Below are 13,887 nucleotides of genomic sequence, written 5' to 3' on the forward strand. Positions count from 1 at the left end.
ATGAGATTAAGTGGTATTGCGATGGGAATTGGATGAGATAAGGAAATATTTTAGGGATGAACAAGGAAAGTTACCCAACAATGGATAAATCACTAAGGATTGATTGACAATTTGTTAGGAGAATTAAGCATGATATAAAATTAAACCATGACGACACAATGTTTATATGCAATTGCATACAACATACATGGAATGAGTAATACAAGGGTAAATTAATGTTAAATAGGAGGATATTAAATTTTATATTAACAATTTAAGAAATTTTTGTACGACCAATAATGTGAAATTTAGTAAATTTCCTTGGGAAGGAAAATACTAATCATAGACTAAGGCTCAAGATGATGAGGACCATTTTAATTTTAATGACGTGCTTAAATGGGTATATCCACTGTGTAAATAGTCAACTTCCTAGTTGAAGGAATATTGGATGATTATTGAAAAATAATTGGTATCTTGATGAAAACATGACATAATGGTAAATATGAAGATTAGTATTTTCTAAGACTCAAATCAAGCTCAAAACCTTAGATCTGGAAACTACCATTTTGCAAGAGATATGGTATAACAATGAATGATTATATACCCAATATAATGACTACTAATAGTATTCATGAGATAACCGAGATCCTAGATGGATGTTGAATAATCTTACTTTATAGTTGGTATTCATTTTTTATACAAGAAAATGAAATTGATTTTTTCTAATGAATCATGATAAGGATGCTTATAGTGTATTATTGTTCTGTATCTGATAAGTATTGAGATGATTCTCATATTAATGATGTTTCATGATATGATGGTATGAGGATAATGATGCACATGTGGTTCTTATTTATTTAGTTGTTATGATAATGATGTTGGATGTTCATGATGAATATGATATGCATAGGGATTATGATGTTATGATATGTGGTATATTGACATGTGGTTCATTATGTGATTATATGTCTTTGATGTTGATATGTTGATGTTATAACTTATGAGGATATTATGATGTGAAGCATGTGGTAATTGCATGCAGATTTTATGACATGCATGAGCATGTAGTTATTTATTATTCAAAATGTGGTGATTAACAATGATGTTATTTTATCATGATGACATGCAAGAGTTGGCATGTGTATTATTTTTTATGATACTATGATTATAAATAATGCATTGGTTGCATGTTGAGATGTGGTGACTGATTGGAAATCCATAAATGGGCTGAGAGGGTTGGTTTATTTGATGATCTCGTGGGAGCCCATACCTGCAAGGGAGAATATGTAACACCATATGGGTTGGGGACATACTTAATAAACACTAGATATGTTAGTGGTTCTTTTGTTTTGTATAACTCTTGATGGATAGATCTTGAGGGGATATGTGACCATCTTTAGGAGGCCAAACGCCTGATATTGTAGGCCAAGTGCCTGATATTGGATTGGGATGTCAAAGTCTAGTGGGGGTGTAAGGACTTCGATGCCTGGGGCTGTGCACCTTAATGAGTGTGGAGGGAGTGGGCTAGTCTTGCTAGATGCCTGGAGTCATTGAGTATTGGGACCAAATGCCTGTCTTGCGGAAGATGAGGTGTAAGCCTTGGTGTGAGCCTTGGGGCTAGCCATTGGCTATGATATAGATTGATCAGGCTTATGTCTAGTTCCAAAAGTGGTAAAAAGGACAAAGATTCCTTGGTATTTCCTAGGTGTTGTGGAAAATTTTGATGACTGTTGGTTATACTAGTTCAGCAGAGGGTGTGGGGCAAACGTGAAGTAAGAAATAACTAAATAAAATAAAATTTTAAATGATTGAACTTAACTTCGGGATGAAGTTCCTTAAAGAGGGAGTATATAATACCCCCTAATAATAATAAAAATAAAAATAATAAATCAATAAAATGGTATAATATTAAAATATAAGTAGATAAATAATAACAATAAAGAGAATATAATAATAGTAAATAGTAAATAATAAAGAAAAAATAATAATAGTAAAGAAATAATAAATAATGAAGAAAATGCAATAATAATAAATAAATAAATAAAATAATAAACTGGAGTTCTAAATAAATATATATAAAATAAACTATAAAAATAGTAAGAATAAGTAAAGTTAACAAAAAGTAAAAATGAATAAAATAAGAAAGAGCTAAAGTAAGAGAAATATTAAATTAAGTAAAGCTTAAAATAAAGAAATAAAAGTTGCATGTTGACACATGGAATGTGTACATGAAAACCCCTTTCCATTTTTTTTTTATTTAATCGACGAAGAGGAGGATGTGATTCATCCATTCTTTTGGGAGAAAAGCGTTGTGAGACAAAGGATTCCCTGGAAGTAGTAGATTGATTTAAGACTCGGCGGTGGCCACATGTAGAAATATTATGTTCAACTAAGCCTATGGTTGGGTGGAGAGTCGTCCCCAAAAATTTGTTGCGGTTAGCAAGATTCAAATAGCGTTCAACTCCAACATCACAAGTAAGGAATATCATTGTTACAGGTAAGTGGTCTCTGCTCATGTTTTTCAAAATTCCATGCTAATTAATTGAATAGTTGTGTGTTGATTATAAATCATATAATTGAACTAATTAGTTGTATATTTAAAGTGTGGGTTGTTACAAAGACTTAGTCCATCTAAGCTTACCTTGAATATTCAAGAGACTCTCTAGCAAAACCATCCAAACAATATACAAGAGATGATCCCAATCTATAGATTTTATCTAGATTAGGGTTTCCAAGCCTACAGTAAATGGTCAAATTCAATTATCAATTATAAAAAGTATCTTAGGTCATAGCCAGACAGAACTAGTGACCATGAGTGCGAGTGTAGATCTTCAACCACACAAAGCATTCTATCAAGTGTATAGCTATAACCTAGAGTTATGTGATTCAACTCAGTGGCCATATAAAAAGTTCTTTTCTTCATAACGTGCGAGGTTGGACCTTGCAATTTCGGACTTCCACGAACTAATTTGCGAACCAAATTTAGACGTGTGCAAGCTAATCATATCCAGGTCCTTCTTATAGGCATACTTTAGGGGATTCTCTAAAACCCTAGCCTCGTGTTATCTACCAAACCCTAACTCCTCTTAGCAAGGGTGCCTAAGCTTTCCTTCAAACCCTAGCATTCTTTTAGGTTTCCAATATCTTCAATTCTTCATCATTGGTGTCTTCAAGGGGGTGATATAAATGACTTTTCTTCTAGCCCAGCTCTGATACCATGTTACTTTTATTTAGGGATATATTGTTCTTTCTTAAGATAATTGCATTACATCATTTACACATTGAATTCACCCCACAACATTATAACATCATTACATCATATGAAATTATTTAGAAAGAACAATATCAACAACAATGTAGTGGAACATAAAGGAACAATAAAAGAAAAGCACATACACATGGAGATACTAGGATTGGTCAGAGACCAGGGAAAAACCCCACAAGGGGGAAAACACAAATTTTAATTCTTCTTCTTCTATTAGATTTCATAAATTGTTCAATTGAGATACAAAGTACAATGAAATTCATCAACAAACCTCCTTGGGCCAATCTATGTTAGTTCACAACTACGTTTGTGAATTGACATTCAATAATTCAAGGGAAACTACTATTCATAGAGATAATATCACATCTAACATAGGAGTACTATCATTCAGATATCATCATATGAGACTTATTGTTATGCTGCATTTATCGTGACACTACTGTCAAGGTACTGAGGTTATTGCATTATATATTATATTAACAGATCCGTTACAAAATTAGCTAGTATCATCATAGACTATCAAGGAGGCACTGACCGATGAACCATATCAAGATATTTGACACATGTTGCATAGAATATCTCTGTCATAGGAGTTATAGAGGACCAATGTCCCTTGTATCAAAATGGTCATTGTCTTATGAGAATCAAAATATCTTGTCCCTTATAATATAGTAAGGATACCATCTACCATTCATGGTTCACTGCTATCAAGAGATGAAGTCAAAGTATTGTCATACGAAGCTTATGATCAACAACATAGTTATAACTGGACATGGTAATGTGACTATATATTTGGACTACTGTACATAAATGAGTAATACATTAATTTTAACCATAAGAGACAAGTCATTATGATATATAGAGTGATGCAATGAATGCATATGTGATAGAGAGCCATAATCGAGCAATGTTGTGTCGGTATAGTAAAGTCAATGTAGCATATATCATGTACCAAAAAGTACATGAATTGTAACTAAGAAATAGGATGAGAGCTATAGGCATACTGGTAATAGAGACTATGAATCATACATTAGATCATTGTAACCATGAGATGGTACTGAAGTATACGAGTGAGATCATGCATGTAATGTATTGCAATTAAAACACTATGGATCTAGTTATGGTGAGTAAGATGTCAACAGAGTGTTGTGCCAATAGAACTTGAGTGATGTTGTTTATATAATAGTTCAATTAACACACACAAGAGATGCTATTGTGAACCATTGAAACCCTGCCACAAAGGAATCATGAAACCTTATCACTGATATTTGTATGAGCCAAAATCATTGTGTGAGACAACGATCCTTCTGCAATACAAAATCATACATATTGAAGAGTGAAACAAAGTTTGCGATGTGATAACAATTATTATAAATATGTAAGAGCCCCAAGAGCCATTACAGTGATGCTAGAGATAGAATGCAAACTTCAAATTATTAACCTTAGTGACTATCGAATGTGAATCATATGTGAGCCCCACATACCAATGCATTTTTTTCTCTAATTTTGATTGATGTCACATTGAGTTCTAAGAGGTTCCTTTTATTTCAAACAATGAGAGGTTATTTGACATAACGTTTACTCAAGTCGACTTTGAAATCATGGAGGGAAATATTTCAAATATCAAATTTTGAATTTTTCCCATTTTTTTTAATTTTATATATCTTCCCTTGATGAAATGGGCTTCATATGGGGCTTAGGGTTTCCCTTAGGGGAAGTTTGTCCTGACGCTGCCCAAGTTCAATAAGGAAAATGCTATTATTGTTTCCAAATATAAGTATAAGAAATGTGAGCTCAAAGCTAAGAAATTTCTCATTGATGGTTTGCAAGATCATTTACTTGTTAGCTTGAAGAAGTCTAAGGATATTTATGAAAATTTGGTTGGGATGTATGAATTCAACAACTTGAATCACATCCTCTCCTTGGAAAATAATCTCAAAGAGATGAGGATGATGAAGGGATAATCCATGCAATCCTATATCATGATAGTATCCCACTTAAGGGATCAATTACAATTTGTTGGTGATCAACAAATTTATGACAGAGAGCTGCTGGTGGTGACTCTTCAAGGTCTTTCGCCTATTTGGGAAACATTTGTTGCTACTCTAAGAAATAATAATGTTATGTTGATATTTGATGAGCTCATTGGTAAATTCACTCAAGATGAGACTAGGATAATTTCCAGAGGAAGGATTCAAAAGAACGAAGAAGGAGAACCATCAACATTCATTGCTCAAGAAAAGAAGAGGAAAGGAAGAGGAATACCATTTGGTTCAAGAAGGCCTCCCCCAAATCAAAGTCTCCAAGAGAAGAGTAAGTAGAATTGAATGTTGTAACTACCATAAGCATGGTCATTATGCTTGATAATTCCCAGAAAAGAGAAATGATTCAAGATCCAACTATAACAAAAATTGTTGATGATTCAAGAACAACAATTTAAATGATCGAATAAGAGGATATGATCAAAGAAGAAGAGATGATAGAATAAGAAGGGATGATAGAAGAAGAAGAGATACTCCAGATGATCAAGAAGATGACCATCTTCCTCAAAATAGGTCAAGGAACTCTAGGGTTTGGTTCCATCAAATTTCATTTGGACTCCAATAAATCCATTATTATTCATGATGTTATGTATGTTCTAGGACTAAAGAATAACTTGCTATCTATATATTCCTTAGAATACAAAGGGACGAGAGTAGCCTTCATAAGAGGAAAAGTCCTCACATGGCCTATGGAATCCCATATGAGGGTTCTTATTTACCTTGGATCTTGATCTGAGGAACCTATAGAGTCAATGGAAGACCTTTGCTAGCAATGGTATGAAATAGTAATCATCAAAGTTATTTATGCTATCATAAGTTAGCACATATACATTATGAAGCCTTTTCAAAATTAAAGAATTTGGTTTTTGGGATGCTTGATGTTTAATCTAGTCATGATGGAGTATGTCTGGGAAGTTCCAGTCGAAAGAAGACAAGGGTACCATTCCCCTCCATCATGAAAAATACTGGTGGTATTCTTCACCTTATTCATTTGGACCTATGTGGATCCATACCAGTAAACTCTATTGGTGGACATCTCTACTACATAATACTTATTGATGAATTCTCCAAGAAGACATGGATATATTGTTTGAAGTATAAGCATGAGGCTTTCGATATGTTCAAGGACTTCAAGATGCTGATAGAAAATCAAGTCGGGAAGAAGATCAAGGTCTTTAGGTCATACACTAGTGGAGAGGATACGTCAAATGAGTTCATTGACTTTTGCAAGTAGGCTAGAATAAAAAAGGAAACTATTGTACCTTATAGTCTTGAGTAGAATGGTGTTCCTGAAAGAAAGAACAGGTCCATCATGTAAGTTTCTTGAGCTATGCTACATGATCAAAAGCTGTTGAAGTTCCTTTAGGGAGACACTACAAATACAATTGTATATGCTCAAAACAAGGTTCCTTATCAAGATTTGGACAAAAAAACCCTTGAAGAAGTATTCACAAGTGTGAAGCACGAAATTGGATATCTCAGGATATTTGGTTGCCTCGTATATTTCTATGTGTCGAAGGACAAGAGGAACAAGCTGGAAGACATTGTAAATAAAGGTACTTTTGTTGGATATTGTGAGAATTCTAAAGAATTTAGAATATATATATTTGCATAAAGGAAGATCGAGCTTAGTAGAGATGTAACTTTTAATGAATATGTTTCCTTTGGAAGAGTAAGGGACCTTCCTCCACCTCCTCTTGTTGAGAATAAAGATGATGACATCAACCTACTAGAAGGTCCTTTTGTGCTAGAATATGAGAAGGAAATTGTTGATGATCCCATGGAGCATATGAACCACTTGGATGCTCCTCTAAGTGATCCCCCTGCCAGGAATAAATCATTGTGGCTTTGTGACACATTACAGGATGCTGAGAGATATGTTTCTACCAAAAGTACCTTTAGGGAAAGTGAGAAGCCATGCCAATACCAAGGATACATTATAGCTATGAGAACTATCATCTCGGCTGAGCCTCCCACTTTTGAATAATCTATGAAATAACATGTTTATAAGGATTCCATGGCCAAAGAGTATGAATCAATTATGAATAATGATGTATGGGATGTTGTTCCAAGATGTATAGGAAAGTCTATCATAACTTCAAAATGGCTATAAAAGATTAAGGATGGAGATGACGGAAGCATTGAGAACTACAAAGCAATTTTCGTGGCTTGAGGTTTCCCTCATAAAGAGGAAGAAGACTATGATGATATATTTTCTCTCGTTTCCTAATACACTACCATTAGACTGATTGCTTCCCTTGCCACTAGTCAAGGATGGACCCTTCAGTAGATGGATGTAAAGACAAAATTTCTTCATGGCATATTACATTACTTCTTCATGGATTTCAATTTATTCATGGCTTTGAGCATGACTGAGGTGGAATATATTGCTACTAGCATTGATCCAGATCTTTTTACTTCATTGATGCATTCAGAATCACATATAAAAGAGCATGTAATCATAAAACGCATACACATAACATAAACATAAATGAAAGGAAATAATGAGAAACAAAGCACAACAGGTTGATAATGGAGTTCACCCAGTGTGGGCTACATCCTTAGGCTCTGCTCAAAGGGGGGAGGCCTCTTTCGTTAATCTTCAGCAAAAATCAAATTACATGCATGTACAAAGGAACCTTATACCTCCATTTCTGGGGATGGCCCGAAATTGCACACCTCTACTGAAGAAATAAACTGCACCGTTGAATTCCTGGCCTGAAATCATGTCAAATGATTGTAAACTCAACCATTTTTTGATACTGTCAGAATCTAGACCCTCTGGAATCTCAAAGATTCCCTAAAGATTCCTTCTCTTTGGTTGACTGGAGTTCGTCTGCTCAGATGACAAATATGACTTCACCACTATGCTCCTTGCGAAAAAATGAGTAGTTTGAGGATATATTCATCCTGGCTCTAACGCTGTCAAAAATTGGCCCTTAGGGAATCTTTTAGATTCCTCAAGATTCCAAAAATATTCCTCTATGCAAGTTGACTGAATATCTGCTCCTTAAATTAGAAAAATAACAACACCATTAGACTCCTTGCAAAATTCTAGTTAATTTGAGTATAAACTTGGCATTTTTCTGACACAGTGAAAAACTAGCTCCAAGGGAATCTCAAGATTCCTTCAGCTCAGGGTTCTATCCTGCTTGATCTGCATGCCACTCCTTCTCCCCCCCCTATTCAATTGTAATGAACTAGGTTTTATAGAATAGTTTTGGCGGATCCTCCATGGTTAAGCCCGTTGGGCGGTTGGTGAATGTGAATGCTTTGGGCATGGGTGGTTTTAGGATGAAACCCCACAAATCTCCATTTTAGGGTTGGTTGGCATTGTTTTATTTTAATATGGAGTTGGGCCACCCGTGGGGCAGGTTGGACGGATCGGTAGAGTGGGTTCAACCCCTACCGAACCGTATAAACATATGCCATATATAATATATGGTTGGCGGGGGTGGCGGCTCGCCAACCCACACATTTTTGTGTTTTTATTATTATATAACATAATATCATTGGGGCTGGTTGGCTGGATTTGACCACTGGTCAACCAACCCTTTTTTTAATATTTCTTTTTGTTATAAAAAACAAAATGGACCAAAAAAGTTGACTGGATTTTTGGGTTTACCAAACAAATTAAAGAGGCGACAAATTTGTCCGTTTCGGCTACCGGAATCCATCACTGATAAGTAAAAAATTGTTTCCTCGTTAGTGGCCACCAAATATAGCTAGATCTCCAATTTTAGCAGACCTCCATATTTAGTTGGCACTCTTGCCAAATTTAGCCAATGGGCCTAATTTGACCAAAACTCTGTCTGGCCATAACTTTCACATACAGAATCAGATTGAGGTGTCATTTATGTTGTTGGAAAGCTTGTGACAAGCTCTTCAATATTACCCTAGTTTAACTATAATTTAGAAACTTTTATTTTTGAGCTTTTCCTGAGCCCTCTTGGATCTTTGAGTGTCTCTAGAGCCACATGTATCATTCCTCCCCACTGAGGAGATTTTGGTCCTCCAAAAGCATGAACATAATTTTCGTTTGTTGTGTTACATTGTATGCACAACAAGTGTCCTAATAGGCTACACTTCCTTCTCCTTTACCCTTGTTCTTCAGAGCCATAAGTGATGAATCGACACCTACATCCTCTGCAAACCTGTAGTATGATATTTTCAAAATACATGTTCAATTACATGGCCAATCATGACCCAAGAATCCCCATACTTTCCAAGAGTTTATAACACACACATTCTTTGGTCAAGTGTACGTCATAATAGAAACCAATACCCCAACTATCAATAAAAAGGCAAAAAACATCATCATTTCTTTAATAAGTGATGAAAAACACATCATCAATTTTACAATTATATCGCAACACATGATTTACAAAACTTGGACATGACAATATACTATATCTAGTAAAACCATCTCTCACTCATCAAAGTGAATGAGTCATCTCCCTGCAGGGATTCGCTTGTTGAACATCTTCACCAACTAGTTCTTTCATAGGTGCTTTCTAGGCATGGAATACCTAACACGTGTCTCTATAGTGTCCATCCTCATTGCAATGACTATAATGTTTATTGCTTCTCCAAAATTTTTGGATCTTCTTGGAACACTTACTACTGGCGTGCCTCTGATAAGAGCCCATGGTATCCTCACTATCATTGGAATGTGATGAGGTGCTACAATCATCAATTGTTGGTTTGTCACTGGTTGTCTTGGAGAATTCTCCAATATATTTTATGACATACCCAAGTCCTACACAACGAGGAAATTCCTCCACTTTGATGGGATTCACAATGCCCTGACCATTAATGTTAAGGCATTTCCCTTGATACCCCATCTTCTTCAAATTTTTTTATCCAATTCCTATAGTATGTTTCTCAAAAGTAGAAAAATCATCATCATAAAAGGAACATGAAATTGAAGAATTACTTTTTACCTCATGCTTGTTATGCTGCAAAATTTCCAAGGCCTCCTCCTTGGCTTGTAACTGATGCTGCAACCTTTTCTTCTTGTAGGAGTTTCTTTAGTTCAACATTTTCCGCTTGAATTATATGGTTAATATCTTCGAGTTATTCGAACCATGTAGTCCTTGGTTCCCTTCTCACCTTTGGCACAATTTTTGTTGAAATCTTTGTCTCATCGCCTGAATGAAAACCCAAGTTAATAGGCACACCTTCTGCAATCCAAAGAGATCCAATCTTCATTTCATCACCTGAGTTTGATCCCAGGTCAATTTGTCCAACACTCACAAATCTTGTAGCCGTGATATTCACATCATCCTTTGATTCAGATTCTTGGTCTTGTTGCACAATTGTAACTGTCTTCTGCTTCTCCTTTTTGTCGTTCTTCTTTGGCCTCAATTCTGGATGTAATTTCTAGCAACGTTGCTCATCATGCCCTTGTTTCTCATAATGAGTACGAGAGGGCATTGATTCCTTTCTCTTAGATGTTATTGTCCTGTTTGTTCAACCTTCTTGCTCATGATTCCCCCTGTTTTCAAGATGTACAACCTTCATGCTATCTTCATCAAGATTTTTAGGTTCAAATAATAACAATGAATGACACAGATAACTATGGAAAGAGCCAATATATTTCATCAACATATCAAGAGTGTCTAATGGAACATTCAATGCTAGTGCTTGTTTCATAAACTCCTCTATAAAATTATGAACATTTTGTCCTTTACTTTGATTCAAATGTTTCCATTCCATCATGGTTTTTTGTTTGTAACCCAATGGGTAAAACTGTCCTCTTAAAGCAAAAACGAACTTAGATCAAGATGAAAGAAGTTTACGACTACTCTTACCACCTTTCTACAATTTTCCTTCCCACTAGACAAGATTAGTGCCACTCAATTGAAAGGATGTTAGCTAGATCTTCGCTTCATCCTCCTTGATTCATTGTATGCGATAATACAATTCAACCTTTCTGATCCAGTTATCTAGCTTTTTTGCATTAGATTCTCAAATAAACAAAGACAAATCAAACTTGACATCCAACTTATAAAATGGTTTTTTAGATGAATTCCTATTATGCCTGTTAGAATGATAAGAAGAGGAAGAAAATGAACTTTCACTAGAGAATGGAGAGGGAAGGAGCTCTTCTCCTCCACCTTCATGATTTACCAAGGCATGATCATCTAGTTCTTTCTTCTCTTTCTTCACTGTCTTCCCATATTTTGCACACAATTTGTCCAATTTTTCTTCCATGACATAGAAGGCCTTGCAATAGTTTCTCTCTTCCTCCAACATAACATCTTCATCTACCATTTTCCCTCTTCATGCTACACGCCCCACTTCTGGATCAAAGGACTTAAGTTTTCCTTCACCTCTTTGGAGCTTTCCCCTGGTTATTATACACTTTCAATTCACATCAACAAAAGACCCGCTCTAATGCCAAACTTGATCCATATATTTTTACTTCATTGATGCATTAAGAATTAGATAAAAAGAGCATGTAACCATAAAAGGCATACACATAACATAAACGGAAATAAAATGTAATCATGAGAAACAAAGCACAACAGGTTGGTAGCAGAGTTCACCTAGTGTGGGCTATGTCTCCAGGCTCTGCTCAAAGTGGGGAGGCCATTTTCATTAATCTTCAGAAAAAATCAAACTACATGCATGTACAAAGACACATTATACCTCCATTTCCAAGGATGGAATAAAAATGCACACATCTGCTGAAGAAATGGACTACATTGTTGAATTCCTGGTGTCAAATGACTGTAAACGCGACCCTTTTTACACTGTCGAAATCTAGACCCTCAAGAATCGCAAAGATTCCTTCTTACTAGTTGATTGGAGTTCGGTTGCTTATATGACAAATCTTACTTCACCACTATGCTCCTTGCAAAAAAATGAGTAGTTTGATTATAAAGTCGACCTGGTTCTGAAACTATAAAAAATCAGCCCTTAGGGAATCTTTTAGATTCCTCAAGATTCCACAAAGATTCATCTCTGCAATTTTACTGAAGATCTATTTCTCAAATCAGAAAACCAAAAAAACCATTAGACTCCTTGCGAAATTTTTATTAATTTGAGTATAAACTTGGAATGTTTCTGACACAGTAAAAAATCGGCTCCAAAGGAATCTCAAGATTCCTCATATATTCCTTCAGCGTAGGGTTCCATCCTTCTCGACTTGCATGCCACTCCTTCTCTCCCCCTCGGTCGATTGTAATGAACTAGGTTTTTATAGAAAATTTTGGGCAGATGCTCCAAGGTTAAACTGTTGGGCAGTTGGTGAATATTACTGCTTTGGGCGCGGTTGGTTTTAGGGTCAAACCTCGCGGAACTCCATTTTTGGGTTGGTTGGCATCATTTTATTTTATGTGGAGTGGGTATGCCCATGGGGCGGGCCATCTAGATTGGTCAGGTGGGTTCGATCCCTACCGGCCCCTCCAAACATATGCCATATGTAATATGTGGTTGGCGGGGGTGGCACCCACACTCGTTTGTGTTTTTTTATTATATAATATAATATCATTAGTGCTTGGTTGGCCATATTTGATCATCGGTCAACTAACCCTCTTAATATTTTTTTTTTATAAAAAACAATTTGGAGAAAAAAAATTTGATCGGAGTTTTGGGTTTACCAGAGAAATTAAAGAGGCGACAAATTTGCCTATTCTAGCTGCCAAAATCCGTCACTGATAAGTTCCAAATTGTTGCCTCGTTAATGGCCACTAAATTTAGCAGCTTCCACCAAATTTATCCAAACCCTCCAATTTTAGAAGACCTCCAAATTTAGTTGGTGCTCCTCCCAAATTAGCCAATGGGCTTGGTTTGGCCATAACTTTCGCATACAAACTTGCATTGAGGTGTTTTTTTCACTGTTGGAAAGCTTCCCATGAGCTCTTTGATATGACCCTAGTTCCAATGTAATATAAAAACTTTGATTTTTGAGTTTTTCCTGAGCCCTCTTGGATTTTTGAGTGTCTCTAGAGCCACCTGGATCAAGCATGGGTAGTTGTGAGGCAGTTTGGTTGAGGAAGCTCTTTGGAGAGTTGTTTGAGCATGTCTTGGATACGACTGTGATATACAGTGACAACAAGAGTGGGATCGAATTAGTAGAGAATCTTGTATTTCATGACAAGTTTAAGCATATTGAGATTATAAATCACTATATTCGAGATATGGTGCAGAGAGGAGTATTAAGGCTCCATCACATTTCAAATAACGAGAAGATATCGGATATACTCACCAAGGTTTTGTCGGAAGGGAAGTTCTTAGTATTCAAAGATCATCTTGGACTAATGGATGTGACACTCCTAGGTAAGGGTCCTAGTTGACCGAGAAAACTGAGTATGCTCTTCCCCCTTGTTGAGATCTTAGGGTGGGAATGTAGTGGTAATGGATCTTGGGGTTGAGGGTCCTGTGGAAAATAGGATAGGGTGTGTATCCATACCCTTGTGGTAAGTCAATGTCGCCTATTGTCGCTTTGACATAGTATACCCCAGTTGGCATCCTGCACACAAAATGGGATTGTTGGGATTGGACCTCCCCATCTGGCCAATGGGTTGAGGTGACTTGAGATAGGGTGTGTATCCTTACCCATGTGGTAAGTTGATCTTGCTTAAGTCTTGGATG

This window comes from Pinus tabuliformis, chromosome 8 (genome assembly GCF_031772625.1).
Source record: "Pinus tabuliformis cultivar Carrire ecotype Pingquan chromosome 8, CPIR1, whole genome shotgun sequence".
NCBI lineage: Eukaryota > Viridiplantae > Streptophyta > Pinopsida > Pinales > Pinaceae > Pinus > Pinus tabuliformis.